Source organism: Prinia subflava, chromosome 4 (assembly GCF_021018805.1).
Source record: "Prinia subflava isolate CZ2003 ecotype Zambia chromosome 4, Cam_Psub_1.2, whole genome shotgun sequence".
Taxonomy (NCBI): domain Eukaryota; kingdom Metazoa; phylum Chordata; class Aves; order Passeriformes; family Cisticolidae; genus Prinia; species Prinia subflava.
This window is the reverse complement of record NC_086250.1, coordinates 27,118,811-27,138,036: the sequence shown is the minus strand read 5'-3', so window position 1 is coordinate 27,138,036 and position 19,226 is coordinate 27,118,811. Positions and strand designations below refer to the sequence as shown.

Here is a 19,226-nt window from a genome sequence, read left to right as displayed (position 1 = left end):
GAAAAACACACATAAGTATCAAAATATCTCCCTGACACATTAGGGAGGGTGGACTCAAGTTCCATACAGAGTGTTTGGATTACAAGTTTCCCCTGCTCGCACCTGAAGTATAACAGAGAAAAATATCTTCACATCTTTACAGAATCCTCATAAATGTAGCTCAGTAGGTCTTGTATCCCAGAAAACAAAATAACCCTACTCCAATAGAAGGCAATATTTCAGTCTTTCAAACCAGCCCTATCAAAATCTAAACAAGAATATGACTACTGGATTCTTGTCTCTGGAAGAAGATATCAAAATACAAATACAAACTGTACTAATTTTAACCTTGATTATGGTCCAATTATTACAGTATCCAGAATCAGTCCTGAAGACCTGAAGCTTCTATCCCATTCTGCCATCACTGTTTTCTGGACTACAAATAGGAAACATTAAAATTGCTGTTTTCAACTACTCCTGTTCACAATTTAACAAGTTCCCTAACTTTGAACCTTCCCAGCCTGTAAATACAGGGTACTGTAGAGTGAGGAAGAAGTCCTCTTTGTCAGAGATTTAAGAAGTAGGAAAAAGACTTGTATCTATTTTTTTTATGATGATTAACTAACAGCTTTTATCCCTTTTCAGATTGTAGAAAACCATGACTGACATTCTTCTGTGTAGAAAATACTGTGTAGAAAAAGGGAGACAGAGACTGCTATAATGTCAACGTAATTTCTGAATGCATCACACAATCTTTTGTAGTATGTCAAAAGTATAAACAAAAACACTCCATGTGTCACAGTCTACAAAGGGTATCACGTTTGATAGCATAATAATGCATGACAGGTCTCTTAATGCTTCCGATATATCAGTAATTATGTAAATGCCTTCAGATTTGATTATACACTCACACACACCAATAAAGTTTGAGCCAAATTCAAGCTGCTTTATCTCTGAATTCAGCAACATGAAAACCTTAAAACCAAACTCAGTGATGTCGGTTTCCATACTGCTGGACTAGACCCTCTGCTCACCACAGCAATGTGTGACAAAGAGTGACATGAAGTTATACTATGATGCCCTAATCCTCATTTTGAATCTGTAGGATATGAGAATGCCTGAAGATTGAGTGAAGTTTCAACCACCTGCTCCCTCCCTCTGGGCAGGAGATTCAGAGCTTTGTCTCCTCAGCGGGGCTCTGTGCTGAGGCAGGAAGTCAGGAACAGGAGGAATGACAGGAAGCAGAATAGTGAGATCCATCTCGGAGACCATCCGTCAAGAGGACTCTCCACACACACTCTGAAAGGGCAGCACCCCCTCTCCTTCACCCGTGGAGCAGCACAAAGGCATCAGGGCAAAAGGTCAATATTGGTTTTTTGGAAGTGGCAGATGTGAATAATGAAGTATAACATCCGTAATATAAAAATATAAACTTAGACTAAAAAGCAAGCAGGAAGAAGAAAAAAAATCAAGATAAACCAAAACTGCTAAATTCCACTCAGTTTACACCTTCAAGTCAACGCCTTTAGGAACACCTGACTGGTAAGGATTTACTACATTCCTAGTAAATTAAAGCAATACTTCAGGGATATTATTAGTTTTTAATAAGCCCCCTCACTCTCTTACTTAAATCATCACTGCATAAGGATCAACATAACAGGGTTTTAACTAGAACTGGGCTGTGGTGGCTGAAATAAGGTATTCTAAAAACAAGATTTATAAAAATGTGACACATTAGCCCCTAGCAATAGCAACAATACCACGTATAGCTTTTGTATAACGCATGAACACAGGATTACTTCCATGAATCAACAGTTTTGCATTAACATATAAAATCATCATCACACACGGATAACTAGGAGTGAATATTGGTTAGAAAAGAAGAAATTTTACTTTAAATGACTATTTGTACCTCCAGTATAGAAATAGATTATGATGGTCAAAGAACAATCCTATTACTTAAGTTACATAACTCAAAGCAGGGTGCATGTCAATGTAGAAACAACATGGAAAGATGACTGCCGTTTTGTGTTTATTCACTGCTTCTAACTCAGATTGTTCATTTTACAGTACTTATGTTCTAAACTGTTTTAGGAAAAGAAATTTTTTCACATGAAGTCTATTTTTTGCTACTGTAAGTCAAGAAAGACATTTTAAAAAACCAATTCTATGCAATGCTCTGCAGATGAAACAGGATCCTTCTCTTGCAAAGATCCCAGCATAGATTACCAATTTCAGACGCCCAAGAGCGAGAAGCTGGGGAATCACTACCCAGTCTGACCAAGCCATTACCTCAGCTGAGGTGATCTGACCACTACGGGGCATCACCAAGTCCTTAGGCACGACGTGTACTAGATGCTGCACCATACTAGGAGTCAGCAGCAGCAAGCAGCAGCTTTGCTTTACTTGTATTTAGGAAATTGTTCAAAAAAGAAAGAAGCTTCCCAATTTTCACTAGCATTCAGTCCCTCTAATAACCAAAAACTAAAATCTTAATGCAGCCAGCTATTTATATCGAGAAAAAAAAATGGTATTTTAGGAGCTATGCCTTGCTCTCTATCTTATGTTTTAAACAGCATATTTTTTTTAATGAACATTAACAATACTTTTATTACAGCAGCATAGGCCTGCAGTACTACCCTTAAATACTGAGGCCAAAGGATTTCAACAAAATTTTCAACCTAGGAACATCACCTGCTTGTATATACATGACATTTTGTGAAATATACTTCAAAGGGAAACTTAACACTTTTCAGCCAAGCTTTCCAGATCAGGACCACCTATCATTCATTTCTTATTTCCACAGCTGAGCATTTATAGAGAATATCAACCATTCTAACACTTCCTCTAAAGGCACCTTTCCCTTTGAAAACACGTATCGAATTTCCTCTTCGACATTTCATTTTCTTTGAAGTTTTAGCCAATTAACTGTTCAATGCAAATGAATCAAGAAGCAAATAAAATCACGTTAAAAGATCTTTAGCAAGGCACATTTAGCAAGACCCCATAGGGTTTCTCTCAGTATCAGAGCTCTCATGACTGTGATAGTAATAGGGAGATTCTAGCTATCTTCCAAAGGGTACGTCAGAAGCATCCTAAATGTTTCTTCACCACAGTGATAACTGAACATACTCTATTCCTTGTTCTTCTTCCCAGTATCCAAGATTACTTCTGACAAGGTACCTAAGACATGCTGTCCAGCCTGTGCAATCAACAGAACCAATGGCACTACAACAATTTTCACTAGCTGAGAACCGTGTTCAAAACCTCTGAGTGCAAACCCTCAGGATATGTGATGCTTCCTTCCCCTGTCCTTCGGTTCCATGTGCAGACCATCACTGCAGAGCTGCTGCTTAGCCCCAGACAGCTCCGTAAGGAAAAAATATGGTAACACCAAGGAATGGGCACAGCCAAGAACTACAGGTGTAAAGGGCATATTTCATCCAGGCAAACCCAAGGATTATCCTGCACTGGTTGGCGAATGCTTATGAAAGGAACAGGATGCGGACAGCATTAAACAATTAAACTTGCTATTAATGTGCTGTGACTAATACATACACAAAGTATTTAAAGGACAGGTATAGAGCTGTCTGGCAGGGTACTGAGGTGCTTCAGTGCAGGCTGTGGTTTGGAAGCACTCAATGCACAGCAGCACATGATGATTCCAAAATCTGTACCTTGTGCTAAGGGTCTGTTAATCTTTCACACAAGTTAAAGATACTCTTGCAAACCACAAAAATCAGGATCAATAGAATTCAAGCAGAAAATGACAGTTGTAATATTTCATGTTCTTTCCATATTTTAATCCTTCAAGAAGTGCAGCTTTGCAGTATAGAGACAATAAAGATTTATTGTCATTTTGCATAGGTATGTAAAAATGACATGGATAGTTAATTAATTAAATTAATAAGCAGTGGGGAAATCCCTAGGAAATGGTTAGTGCAATAGGTTTTTATATTAATTTTTACTGAAGATGAGGTTTGGAAGTTTTTTTGTAATATACTTCCTGTAGAGCCAATCTTTGCTTCTGAAATACCCAAGTTGGGCATAACATGGATTAGATTTGAGAAGCACTCACAAAAGCCTATGCAAATCCTCGAATTCTTGTTTCTTGCTAGTGCTGAGAGCTGAATCCCTACCACACTCAGATTTTAAAGAAAAATAATAACTTACATCCAGTTTATAATGGCTTCAGTAAAAATACAATGAATCATACAATAATTCCCTTGGGTTTTGCTGAAGTATTTTTCTGTGTGACTATTCACGCTAATATCTACTTACCTCTGTGGTGGTTTATTAATATTGGTACAGAAAATTGAAGTTCTATGTATTTTGATCGTATAATAATAACACAGGTGCTTCACAGACCAATTGGGTACTCATTAATAATGTACTTTCCAGGTGGCTGCACTATTAACAAAGTAAGAGTTTTCCAAGGTTTTAGAATTATATCTGAAAACATTCCTGGAAAACAAAAGCACTAACAAAGCACAACAGTGGCATAACAGCTCTTTGATTACAGGATCCTGAAGGAAATAATTAGCCAGTTTTCAGTTAACTTAAAAATGAAGTGTTTTAACTATTTGCAAACTGGCATTTACCAGCATATCTATTTATGCTGAAAGTGACATTATCTAAGATTCTATAAACAGTAAGAATTTACTAGATTATTTTTCCATGCATTTTTTTAATGATTCTTTTAAAAATTATTGGGAGCTTTAAAATCAATTTCAGTGGGGTAAGATGAAGCTTGAGAACAGTGAGATGATCACACATTACAACAGTAGAACTTCTAGAATTAAAATTATTCCTATTATACATGCATAACACATACATAAACCCATTTTACTATTATATAATAATTCTTGATGAACACTGTAACTGACTTTGCATTTTCCTATGTTAGAAACAATTGCACCCAAACATTTTTGTGGCTCAGGAATTTACCAGTGGCATGTCTTATCATTGTATTGAGATATTTAAAGATATTGTGTGTATTTCATTGAACAGATACATGAAAAAGAAAGAAATCTTCAGTATACCCACGGTAAAAGAGACATACATCCTCACCGATATCATTGCAAAAGCTTTACTTTAAAGTATACAGAACCAGCTAAAGCAGCACACATGCAAATACCCAGAAGCACTGAAGGTCTGACTCCAATCTGCACCAGGAGGACCAGTCAACTAACAGAAGAGTTTAGACAACCGTCTACAGTTGGACAAGAAAAACAAGTGTTTATCACCTTCATGTTTCACCACATTTAAATGTACTGCAAAACGAAATGTTTATTCTCTGCTGTAGAGAGGCACTTTCTGGAAAAAAGAACTTCAAAATTTAAACAACGATCTAAAATCTGTCAAACAGGCAAAACTCCCTGCTGACTTCATCTGCTATTATTGCAGCCATTACTAAACTTAGCCTTTTTACAGCCTCAGAAATTAAAACACTCTAAACAATAGAAAAACTCTCTAAATGTTTGATGACTGCAGAAAACAAGAACAGAATGAAGAACAAACCAATTACATGTGACAAACTTCATATAAATCACATAGGATTTCCTGCATCAAAAAGCTGGAAAAAAGTAAGAAGAGAGACATATCTTCTCTTAACATGTCCCAGTTTCATGTTTCTAGAAAGAGTAAACTCCAAAGACAAAAGCCTGGGAGAAAAAAGTTTCATCTCCAGGTTCCCAAGACCCCACCAGACACTTTTATCAGGCACTGCTGATAAGCCTACAGCATGTGTGGTACATTTAGAAAAAACAGGATAGTTACAATTACTTAGTTCTGGACCAGCTGGACTTTCCAGTTGGTTTTCCCAAAGGAGAAGTCTTATTTTAGCAAGGGATCATGCATGTCTTGGAAACAAGCAAAAATATGAATATCCACAAGAGAAAAAAAATACAATCTTAACTGTCCACAAAGTGAGTATATTCCTGTGCTGAAGACTGCTTTCTAACACTGAGCAATGCCCTCAAGTGATAGCACAGCCAGAGATTATAGAAGGTTCTCAGATACACTGTCATTGCTCATTACCTCTTCTCTTGATCAAGCTGTGTTTCAGGCATTTGACTTTAACCCAAACTCAGTTCTCAGGGCACAGATATACTGGGATTTGAGTCCTAATGAAAAAGAGACGAATGCTCGGTATTGTTAACATTGACAATGCTGCAGCCTCTATGTTCTTGTAATTCCTCTTGAGATACCACAGAGATACTATCCAACCCCAAAGGGTGGGCCAAGCAGGGACCAAATATTTGCCTTTACAAAGGGCATCACAAAACTCCCTAAGATGTTCCTCAGTCAACAGAGTTAGAAATAAACCACCAGTAAGAGGCTGAAGACAATAAGGAAGGAATGGAGGAAAACCGGATATGGTCCTGGATTTTCTCTGTGCTTGAGCATTTTCATGACAATAAGAACCTCTCTGGCTCTTGTGATCAGAGGACAGAGACAATCTCCAGGAGATATACCAGCACTTTTCAACCAAGAATCACCATTCCTTTATCAAGGAAGAGAGGTGATTTTCTGGTGGTGATTTTCCTTTGGTTAAGGTTTGTTCAACACCAGTATCACCCCTTCCTTACGCCAGATATAACAATTGCTATCTGCAACTAACATGAAGCCATCTGAAATGCTGCAAGATACTTCACTTCAGAGAAATTCATTGTCTGTTGACAATGTCAACAAGATCCTTTAACAGTATGCTCAAGTTATTCAGAGTGAATTAAGCCCAAATCTGAGGTCTTTTTTTTTTAATGAAGAATCTTTAGTGAGAGGAAGAAATGTTTTCTACCTGACTGAAGGACTTTTAGAAAAATCTACTGCTCCAGAGTATGTAAATAGAAAAGAAGGAAAACAACCCCAACCCATTACCATGTATCTCCTCTTTCTTCCAGAGTACTTGGCAGTGTATAAGCCCATATCAAAAGCAATATGAGTGCTGAAACGGACCCAAAAATGCCCCACAGTGTTTACACGTAATCCGTAAACCAAGACAATCTCCAAGGGCAATTCAAACTTAGGTGCAGACTGATACTCTATTATAGAGCTAAGCAGTTGAGAATAAGGAATATGGAGACCTGCATCATTGAACTGCAGTGCCCAAGATAGCTTAACATGCTGAAAACCTCTAATGAACTTACTGCCTTTTGAATCTTTTCTTCTCAAAGGCAAAAAAAAACCCCAAAAAACCAACCCAACAAAAACCCCCAGAAAGACTATGTATAGAGAAAGCAAGCAAACTAAAACAACTAAACACCTTTCCTAGCTTAATTACCTTGTCAAAGCCATATTTATCTGAAACATAACCCTTTGGTACTTGGAACCATGACTACTGTCCTTTAGACAAGCTGGCATAGTTGGCACATGGACTAAAAGACCAAGTACAAGCAGCCCTCTGTTATTGCCTACACAAAGGGAAAAATTGCATTGGATCGTAAAGAGTGCCGGTATGGTACAATTTTCTGAAGGTGTTATTCTCCAGAATTTGACTGTGATTTCTTAAAAATAAGTTTGCAGCTCATAGAACTGTGAAGACAACATTGAAAATGTGAACTACTATAAGCCAATATGTTCCCTAATGTACAAGCAATTCTGAATCACATCTCTAAGAGTAAAAACTGGCCAGTTCATCACAATGAGTGTTGATTTGGAAGACTAATACAAATTTTCAACATTTAATAAGCAAAGCATTATGATAATAGGATCATCAGAAAAAAATCTAGTCATGATTGGTATTTGGCAAATGGACCCAGAATGGTGCTGTTCATTCTCATCTCTGCTTTAACTTGCAGTCTGCACACAGAGCAGGTCTCAGGACCAAGAGCCAAAAGAGCTTAAGTCCAAGGCTTGACAGTTTCTCAGTCTGCCCAAAGCAAGGTGGGAGTTTACTATTTGTGAAGAATATTAGTCTCTTTGCCTATCACTAACATGTAACAAATAAATACAAAGATCCTTACCAAAATGCCAATTGCTCAGTGTTGAAACAAAGCAAAACCTGCATCCTCCTGAGTGATGGAAACAAATGAAAATTAACATTTCTGACATGTAATTCTGATTCCTTCGACACTAAAGTGTCTTGTTCTTGGACTGTAAATGAAATCATGACTGACCTAGATCACAGCTCCCTCTTAAGTTCCTCAGCAGCAAAACTTTTACCTAGAACCAGTTTGCTTCAGGTTGTTACTTCAGTGCAGCCACCTTTGATGGTGGCTTCATTATTGGTTCTGCTCCCAATTTTCACATCCTCTACCCTCCCTTTTTAACTCCATGTGCCCACTTCCAGTTAGAGGTGTCATTCTTCCCTCCCCCCTACCCAAGAAAAATGCTAAGAGGAAAAGCTGTAGACCCTCACCTTTCTGAATTAATTTTGGGGTACTGCATTTCAATGCCTCCTAAGTAGAATGAATATACATAGTACATTTTAATTTGCCTTCTTACTGTATCTCTAAATGTATCTCTTCCTGACTTTTTCTCTGGAAAAAAAAAATTATAAAGGCGCTCACCAATAGTACAGAAAGCAGAACTTACTTTGAATACATCAGAGAGCTCTTCCAGTTCTCATCTGACAACTATTTGCACAAATTCTTGAAATGGAACTTCTCAGGTGTGTAAAGTTAAAAGGGTGTTGAGAGCAAGAGCACAACTGCAGCTTGTATGTGTTATACTCATGTATCAAAAAGAACAGAACTCTTAGTGAGCAACTACCAAAAGACCAAAATTTTCTGCTAAAATGACTTACTCTTCATTTTTTTTTTCAGAGCACCATTGAAATTTTTAGAATGCTATCAGAATAGAGGTTTAACTTGTTATCCTAATTTTACACCATAGGATCAAGGCTTTGTATTGAGCAAACAAGTATCAATTTCACATGCGCGCTTACAATATGTGATCACATTTATAAAGGGAAAAAAAAGGCATACAAACAACCTTCCACTGAGGTTTTTTTCCCTAGCAGGTGACTATAATTTATATTTTCGTACATACAGAAAACGGGTCCTTAAAGTGCATTCAAATGGCAAGTTACTATCCATCATGTCAGAGTCTCAAGGTATTTTGTGCCTCGTTAAACGCACAAGTTAAAACGCTCTTTAAGGAACCATAAGATAAGTTCTATCAATAATTCTGTCACAGATGGACACTGTAGCATTCCTCATTAGTACCGCTGCTCTTAACAACACTACAGTGTACACCTTGATTTTGTGATCACGCTGCCACTGCTCGCACAGCTAAAGGAATTTTGCAAGGCACATGGCAACATGCATCACACCACATACTAAAAATGCTCAGGAAAACTGTTACTGCAGATGTGCAGCGAACTAAATTCGAAAATAAATTCTCAGGTACCATTTGTCTCCCAGTACCAACATTGATTTCTCTCCATACAGTACAATACCTGTTCGTTAATATGTGTTTTTCATACACCAGCCGTTTCTGAGCCACGGCAACATAAACCATCACTCTGATTTTTACACACTTCTGCTTTTCATCCCTTTTGTTTTTTGCTCTTCCCCCCCCGCCCGCCCCCACAGCCGTAACACTTCGCCCAACCAGCGCTCCTGAAATACCGAGCGGACAACCTGCGGTGCCGTGAAGGCGAGACCTCGCTTAGCAAGTTTCGGACCAGGGCACACCCCGGCCAAGTTAGCAGACCCAAGCAAACAGAGCTTTGCAGCGCGCACACGGACACCAACCCCCGACAGCCGCTGCTGCGGGCTCTGCGAGCCGCGCTGCCGCTCTCCGGTGCGGCACAGGAGGCGGGTGCCCACCTCCCACTCCCCCGGGATTAATCACCGCTCCCAAGGGCTCGGAGGGAGCGCACCGGGCCGGGCGGGGCTGCCCGGGACGCCCTGTTCCCGCGGCCACGCCGGCCCGGTGAGAACTCACCGGCGGCGAGCACCGGCTCCGTCAGGCGGGCGAACTCCGTCCGCCCCGCCGCCCACGGCTGCCCCGCGGCCGCCTCCCCGCCGCCCCCCGCCCGCCCGGAGCGCGGCGTCCGCAGCGCCGCCGGGCGAGAGCTGCCGCCGCCGCTCGCCCCGCCGGCACCGCCGAGGCGAGGGTTGACATAATCCTGCGAACGCGGCAACCGCAGGCGCCGCCGGCTCCCGCCCGCCCGCCCGTCCCCCGGGGTCCGCTCCCGGCGCTTCCCTGAGCCCGGAGCCGGTGGGGGCGACGACACCCGCTCCGGGCTGCGCGGCGGGGCGGGGGCGGTACTCGGTGGCCCCGTGCCCGGCCCCCCGTGCTCGCCCGGCACCTCCCCTGGCCCCCGGTCTCACCTAGGAGCGGCGGCGGCGGCGGGCTGAGCTGCCGAGCCCGGCGGGGGCGGGGAGGGAGGGGAGAGAGGGGGCCCCGACGTCTGCTCCGCAGCCGCTACCCCTCCGCGCTGAGCATCTTCCCCGCGCCCCGCGGTGAGTCAGGCAGGGAGAGCGCCGCGGAGCCGCGCACACCGGAGCCCCGCCGCCCTCCCCGTCCGGCGCCGCGCGCGCCCCCGCCGGCCCCCGGCGCCCCCTCCCGCTTTCCGCGGGGCCGCGCGCGCGCGCTCCGGGCCCGCTGCCCGCGGGGGGGGAGGGGCGGAGCGGGACGGGGGCGCGCGCGCGCGCTCACCGCGGCTCGGTGCGGTCCCGGCTGCGGCGGGCGGGAGCTGCGGCGGCGCCTCCCCCGGCCCCCGCCGTTACTATGGATATGGGCCCTGCGCGCCCCCGCGCCCACCCGCGGGCGGGGCGCTCCCGCGCGGCGCCGCTGCCCCGGGCCCGGCGGGGCCGCCGAGCGGAGCCGGGGCGGCGCGGGGGCCGCGCGGGGGCCGGGGGAGCCGCCGGCGAAGCTCCGTCCCCGCCGCCGGCTGGCGAACGCCTTCCCTTGCTCCCTCGGCAGAACCACTATTTTTTTTTTTTTTTTTTTTTTTTTTTTTTTTTTTTTTTTTTAAACACGAGTGTCTAAATGAATATCTTCCGAGCTCGAATTCCTGAGTTAATACGAACAAATAAGCATCCCACAGGACTGTTTACTTCAGTGACTGCATCCCATTAAGCAGCACCCGTGCTGCCTAATAAATGAAATAAAATACAGAAGATAATGTCCCTATAATTTAACTTCGCAAAATGTCAGAGGACAGAGTTGCACTTTCAGTCTCCCATGGCAGCTCTTATCTCTTACTCTGCTTCCCTGAGGAAGTTACACACTTGATGGGTGAGCACATTATCTGACAAGCTCAGCCGGTGGAGACTGGAAGAAACATTTTACCAACTCAAAAATTTTACTCAGTTACAGCAGGTGCATTGATGGGGAGGATGTGGTTAGTAACGCCTGCTGCATTTCTCCAGCCCACTCCAGGCACATCTATTCCAGACATCAGCCAGGCAGGTGCCTCAGGCCCCAGTCCTGCCTTTGGAAGCTTTCTGTCTTCCGTGAAATAAAATCCTTAATAAACAAGTGGAAGAAAAACCAAGTGTTTCTCCCTGGGCAGCACAGCTTTACACAGACAACTCACAGTGCTGAAATTCAGTATCATTTTCAGTCTCTGCAAGAGGAAGAGCAGGGATAGATGATGTAGTAGCTGCAGATGCAGAGCACCAGCAAGGCAAACTTTCCAAGCATGCAAGTTCATAGTCAGACTTCTCAGAGACCTCATACTGATTAAGTGCAGAAACTTAATTCACTAGCCCTTTCGTTCGGCATGTTCAACTGCATGTGCTCATATAAAGCTTCAAGCATAGATGGCTTTGAGCACCAAAATAAATTGTATTTGAGGCTCTGAGTGTATGTCCCTCAGAGCATTAATTAGGTCTCAAACTAGTGCTAAGCTGCATTTTTTCAAAAGCAAGTCTTTCAAGGAGTAAATGATCACATTCACGTCTGTTTCTCTTGGTTACAAAGAGTGTTAATAACATGCACATAGCCACGAGCTCAGCTACGTGTAGCGGGTTGGCTGCACTGACTCAACCACGAGATAGTGCTGACTTTGAATGCACTGGTATGTGTGTGAGTAAAGGCAGCAGTGTTTGCCTATGAATCATGAAGATCAGCTCCTAATTATTTAAGAGTTGAAAGAAATGCTTTAAGTAGTATTGAAAACTGGAGACACAGTTTTCTATATCATAACTGATTTCAGCTATTTACTCCTGCAGAAATAATGTTGGAGAACTCTAAGCATTAGCGCTAAAGCACATTTTAGAATGAGATTTGGAAAATTATTTTGATTTTAACTGAATACTCTCTGCTTCTTTGCAGAGCTCCATTGTTTCAATAAAATCTTATAGACACAATCTGGTGTTTATATAGATTTGATGTAGCCCATCTGGAGAAGGATGGAACAGAACACAAAAGTTTAGTTCCATCCTGAATCAGGAGAAAACATAAACATTTTGCAACATTTCCTGAACAGAATTCCAAAAACTGAGGCTGTAAATATGAAAATGTCCATTTCAAAACATTTCTTTTTCATCTTTTCAAAATATGTCAATGCAATTTAAATTTTAACACCTAAATTGTGTCACTTTTGTTCTGACATGATCAGATCTTTTCAAAGCAGATGCTTTGGCAGCATTTCCTTAAAATGTCGAATGATGTTTATGGATTTGTCTATACTTTTCCAGTACCTTGGGTCTACACATCTTTTCCAATACCTTGGGTCTCCACATCTCTATCCCTGCAACTAACAAGACTTCTAGCACAGTCCAACTGGCTCCATCCTAGATTTTGGGATCTGTATTTTTAAATTGAAATCAGATCTTTAGACTAGGTGGGATGTGATCCATTAACAACTGTCTGAATCAGGAGCAATAATTACACGGAATTGCTAAGCCAGAGGAAGAACCAGTTAAGGCTGTCAGCGTGAGGCCAATCTGATGATAGAGCATAGTGGATGTACCAGCCGTTTTCTATACCTGCATAAACTTCACTGCTTCTATTGATTGTAACATATTCCAGCTCTCCATGAAGGAAAAAAGTGTGTAACACTCAGCAAGTCCTAGGAAAGGATGAAGGTTTCTAGCAAGATGGTGAAAGAAAGGGCATTTTTAGACATTTAAAAGCTTGGTGAAGAGGCGAACATGAACCTGGATTTTGTAATGTTTTGACAGGAAAGATCTGTGATTTCATCTCCCATTCAGCTTCTCTGACCTTCTTTTTGCCTGTATTTCTTTCCAGTCAGCAGCACTTTCTCTGAGGTCTGACCACCTACAGGTGAGCAGGTGTCATGGCTGTGCCAGTGGTGAGTGAGCCACGTCTGCCCCTGCCTGCTGCCATCAGCCCAGACACTTGTACCTGGTGCTCCCACCCTGCTCGTGTGATGGAGCTGAAGAGAAGGTTGGCTGCTGGGCATCCTGACAGGGCCAGATAAGTAAGATAAAAATAAATGAAGTGAGGGACATCTGTCATAGCAGGAATGCACATTGGGATACCTCTTAGTCTGTTCTGTAAGGGAGATCTGTTACTATAAAGGGAGAAAAAATTGCCTCTCATTGGCAGACCATTTGTTCAGTTAGTGTTCTTGTGGGTGGTTACAGGCTGGACTGAGATGAGGTCTGAGAAGCAGAGACTGTGGACAGACTGTAGTCCTGGCTTGAGGGCCATGTGGGCCATTCTATGTTTCAACAAGTGTGATGACTGTCTTTATGTGAAGGCAAAGTAAGAATTTATTTTAGTAATGGGGATCTAGATAGAAGAGAGAGGGATCCATTTAATGAGTTTTAGCAAATTTTTTTTTAAGCTTCAAAATCTTAGATGTGTATGTTGAGGCCAAATTTTGTCAGTGATTACATGAGTGGATCTGACCACAAATATAATTTTCTTAGAATTTCCCAGTGATTTTCCTTGAACTGACCAGCGAAGTATGCTGATGTCCTGATCACAGTGATCAAAGCCTTGCCCAACACTTCATCTATCTGTAGATCTGTGGATCACCGTGAGGAGCTGCTATGGTGGCCATGATTCTTCTTGAAAGGAATTAGGCAGCTTGCTTTCTCCTTTACAGCAATGGGACAATCCTGTCAAATTGTTTGGTTTTGTGAATGGCTTCATAATATTTTTGGGTGTCATTACACATTCCTGCAAGTTTCATCCATTGTGGCTGATCTGAGGACCTGGTTCTCTTAGCTGATGTGATGCTAGAGGGCAACTCCTAGGTGTTAAAAGCTGGAGAACAGTAGACAACATGTGCCTCTCCTGCCCTGAGAGTGGCTCAGGCTGAGCAGCCGTGGTTCAACTTGGGTGTCTTCAACAGTGTCAGATGAGCAACTTGCTAACCAGCCTCATGGCAAAAGACTACCATTACTGTCATTGTCTTAATGAAATTTATCTGACCAGTAGGGCACTATAACAAGGAAGTCTCTGTTCCCAGAGAATGGCTAGAACAGGATCTGCTTTCTTACATTCATCTGGTATCCCGATATGCCTTAAAATCAGCTACACTGGGGAATTCTTCATTGTTGTAGAAACTATCTGTGGGCAGCAACATTCCATAGATTTTAAACCTGAGTCAGCTTCACGTGAAAGCAGCAGAAATTTCTTCTACAAATGAGATTGCAGAAATGGGAGGTTTGGACTATTTCTGGAAAAGGATCACCCTAACCTATAGCACAAAAGACATTTTTAAATAAAGAAACCAGTTACTACATGAATAGAGTTACTTACATCCCAGATTTCTCAGGCTTAATCCATGAGTATCACCACACTTCACATTGATGAATAACTCAAAACAGACCCCAATTTTTAACAGTGGCCCCTAAAAATAATTTTTTCTACTGACAAACAGTGCTACACATATTTTCACAGAAAGTGAAATCTGTTGAAACATAGGGAGGAAATCTGTTTTCTGCTTAAAATTAATTGTTAATAAACACCTAATTAGCTTCATACTGGAAGTTTTAGAATTGGAAATTAATGTCCTTTAGCAATGAAATTTATTTCTGAAAATAAGTTGAAACAGCTTCTTCTTAGTAAAATGTAAAAGTACTATATCCTGATTCTTCAAATAACTTCTCCAAAGGTTTGTGCTCATTTTTTTTTCTTTCACCTGCAAAGATCTGTGTTATAATAACTTAATTATTTTTCTTAGAGATAAGTATTTGCTAATTGGAGCTGCTTTACTGATATCCATTCTCTTACTGGTTTATAGTCTATCAATGGGTCTAGAGAGTTAAAGGAAGATAAAACTAAATCATGTTTTCAAGTAGAGAAGCGATCTTCATTAAAAAGCAAGATAAAATGATTGAAAGTATTTAACACGACTGCTTTTACAATCTTTTTTCAGAGCCATGTTGATTTTGAATTTCCTGAATAGGGACTGAGCAGACTGACTTTATAACATAGGCTATTAGAAGTATACATTAACATAATAATATTCAGATATTGAATAAAGTAATTGCTTACGTATGTTTACTGGGAAAGCATAATCATAATGTGAATCTAAGAGATAAACAGAAAACATATTTGAAAATTCTATTAGTAAATTATACTTGCCAAAATGCCCCTTATAGCTAGTGTATATAGATCCCTGAAGCTGGGAATATACAGGTGAGAAGGGACATGTGGAGAGGGAGAGTTGCAAAGAAGAATCACAGAAGTCTGTGACTATGCTCAGTCCTGGAAGTCCAGCACATATGGAAATTATCCGCACTTGGTAAAATCTACTTATGTAATGCCCATGATAAATAACTCAACAGAGACTAATACTTGCACCAGGGCTGTAGCAAATCTGGACACAGAGACCATTCTAACTGGAGATGAATGGAACAGCTGTGTTGGCTTGGGTAAGAAGCAGGGACAAGTTCAAAGTAAGGAAGCAAAAGGAAGTTGTCATTTTTTGAACACAGAAAACCAACAGAATGATGTTTTAAGCAGAGAAATCTCATGGGGAATTTAAACCAGTCCTGCAAGCTGGCTTTATTTTCAGCTCTGGGTCAGCACTCAGATGATGGGGTCTTGCTGCATAGGACAAACACTTCTGAAAGCTTAAATATTCTAGAAAAAATGTTAAGGACTAGAAGGAAATTTAGCTATCATACTACAACCAGAGTTGTCTTTATACATTTCTTTTAATTCCAGTCTCAGAATAAGAAACTGAAATGCCCATGTTTCAAAATAATTCATAATTTATTTTGATTTTTATTGTTCAATTGTCCAGTGTTGGAAAGAATTTCAAAGAAACTGATAAATTTGGACTATACAGTCCCTTTGGAAAGAGCAAGTTCCAAATAAAGGTGTGTGGGCAAGTAGTTGTTGTAGGTCCCAAAGAGATATCTGGAGCTATCTTCTGGAATCACTGGAATCTCTGCAGGAGCTGGTGCTATGGTGTGCTGGGGTTTGAGGAGAAATTCTCACTGGCAAACATAGATTATGCCTTTTTTTCCTCCCCTCCCAGCACAATCTCCTAGGTCTATAAAGAAAGAAAGCATTAATCAAAGATTTATTTAATATCTGAAGATCAACTGATTGTACAGAGAGGTCTTGTCCATACAGGCTCCCATAACATCTGGATCTGAGAACTAACAAACATCTGGGTGCCAAAGGCATGGACTAACTACAAACCCCTTAACCTGCTATGAATGAAGTGTCAAGAAATGATCTGGTCAATTGCTGATGCAGGTGGTGCTAATAAACATGGAATATTTGTAAAGTCAGTTTCTCTAAGAGCAAAAGACTGCAAAAGGGAGCTCCTGAGATAGTACAGGCTTCATGCTTTCAAGTTCTTTTTAAAATTTCCCTAAAAGAACTACATTGCAACCTAAACTGTAGAAAAAAACCAAAAACAAAAACAAACAAACAAACAAAACCAACACACTGTAGAATCTAGTTTGAAATGTCTTTAATATTACATATGGAATATTGATATGAATATAAAGTATAATCTAGTTTCAAGTAGGTTAATGGAAAGAAACAAAGAAATCTAGGAAAAATACATGGATCCATTTTATTCTTGTGACCACAATGGTTAATCTACCTTTGACTACTTAGAAAAGAATAAAGTTGAGTGAACAGATATAATCTAATGTGTGACCAGGAAAGCAAAGCAATGAAAAAGAGTGAAAATCTGCTCCTAATCCTAATTAAAAAATGTAAAAAGTGGAATAATACCTCAGAATTACTGGACAGAATATTTGTTTCCTAGTAATCAGATAATGAACTGTGGACTGATGAAGAGGATGTATGTGAATGTTAATGTGCATGTATTTACTGGGAGAAGGGAAACAATAATAGGATATTGAAGTGAAGCAGGCAGACACCCAGCTCAGTCACTTGGGGATTTTTATGTAGAAAAGGAAAACATAAAATCATAGAAGTAGTCTTGTTCTATTATTTTTCTTGCAAATGTACTATTTTTAAAGCTTGGAAGTCAGGGAGGAAGGAATAAAAGCTTTTCAGAGAGTTAGAGAGAGAAGGCTTCTTGAGGAAATTAATTTTGAGCTGGATGGTATAGTTAGTCCAGAAATACCATGAGATGATCAGCTTCTAACAGAAAGAAAACTACTTTAGAAACACATGCATATGCATGCAGATTGTATACCAACACTAAATATATGGCTTCAAATGTCACTGTAAGATGCATATCAAAGTTTTAAAAAATCTAAATACTGAATATGTCTATTGGTGTCAAAAGCTATGCTGCAAATAATCACTGTGTTGTAATGGTGGTCATGATATATTTGAACTATTCAAATATTAGACACAAACAGTCTATTTCTCAGACTCTTCAGCATAAAATTTCTCAAGATAATACCAGCAGATTGAGAGATGGATTATAGAGTGATCAGAAAAAAGTTGGAGGAGAATCAAAAGATACACCACATCTTTACTAGATGGCTTACTTTATTGATAGCTGTAGTTTCTTCATAATTACCATGAATTATCATTAAAACCACTGAATTTCATTTGGAAGTCTAGTCAATTAATTCTTCCTTGAATGTTGTGTTTTGAATAAGTAAAATAAAAGGAAATATTCCATATTAAAAAATTCTATCTTTCCAAATCAATGACTTTCTTACAGGATCTATAAGAAAGATTTCTATGTTTTTCCATAAGAAGAAAAAGAATCCTTTAAAGTCTTTTACTACAGTACAAGATTCCTTCTAAACAAACACCATGGGGAATCAGAGGAATTAGTAGAATACAAACTATTATAAAATGTGTCTATGATACTGATCCCACATGAAAAAGAATGGAATAGTTTAAATTACAATGCTTCTATTTTGTTTTTGTCTGAGAATTCAAAACAAATGTCTGTCTATGACCATTAATATGGAGATATTATACATTCAGATTATGTTCTGAAAACATTTTCAGAATACTTTCTCCATTAAATATTTTCGGATTTCATGACATGAGTTAACATGACATGAACAAACAACATGTTTCCTGACATGAATCAATTAAAAGACATTGCAAAGTTGTAGAATATTCACTGAATGAAAAAAAATCATATTTATTATTTATAAGAAAAAAATTAAATTTTTAGGCATTAATCAAAGAAAAAAACGACATTAATGATTCAGAAAATTCCTATCTTCTACGGCCAGAAGTTATTGCTACATAAAAAATGCAAAGCAAAGGTACAGTGACCTTTAGTTCCCTCCTGAGGATCAAATATAAATTCATTCTATATTAATATTTCACATGGCTACAAAAGAGAGCAATGTGTTATTTTTCTGTATGAAGATAGTGGAATGTCAGACTGTAAGACAATTTATGGCTAGGGGGATGATCTAAGGAAACTCCATCCCAGGAACACTTGTATGCAGGAAGGGTGATAACACACACTCCTCTTGGGCTCATCAGAACAACAGCAACTCTTGCTGTTCTTTAGCCACTCCTGACTGACCCGGGTAAGCCACGGGAAGGAATTTCAGAACTCCCATGGCTGCTGCCCCTCTTAGCATCACTCTTAATTTTCCCCTTAAATAGGCCTCTTCCTCCTCCTTGTTTGTAGGGTTCCCTTTAGGCTCAGATGTTATTTTTCATTCACTCTGGAAAAGCACAATGCAAACACTGAGCAAGATGGCAGTGCAGTACTCGACAGTGATTAAAGATCAGAGAATTGTTGAGGGACACACTATTTAAAAGGATGTGCTCTGGCCAAGCAATCTGAGTAGACTGGAGCTGAACAGAGGTGTTTGGAAAACAAGGTCTGGGTGGAATTATACAGCTAAGCAATTGCTGTCTGGAGGAAAATGACATAACACGATCTGTCTACGAATAATTAAAGGCATGTCATAAATAGGCCATATTTTTTGATTAATCAAAGAAGACTG

At 40.4% G+C, this 19,226-nt stretch overlaps 1 protein-coding gene across 8 annotated transcripts in view; it reads right to left on the bottom strand.

The window, feature by feature from the left end:
• Positions 1-19,226, bottom strand: part of ANKS1B (ankyrin repeat and sterile alpha motif domain containing 1B) — a 422,022-nt gene that overhangs the window by 76,486 nt on the left and 326,310 nt on the right. Inside the window, exon 1 of one of the 8 annotated variants that reach the window (XM_063396251.1) lies at positions 10,260-12,047. The exons of 6 other annotated variants lie outside the window; for them this stretch is intronic. The gene's annotated coding sequence lies outside the window, so the exon portion shown is untranslated. Of the gene's footprint in view, positions 1-10,259; positions 12,048-19,226 lie in introns of those variants that run through there. One more of the 8 variants, XM_063396252.1, reaches the window with a different exon arrangement.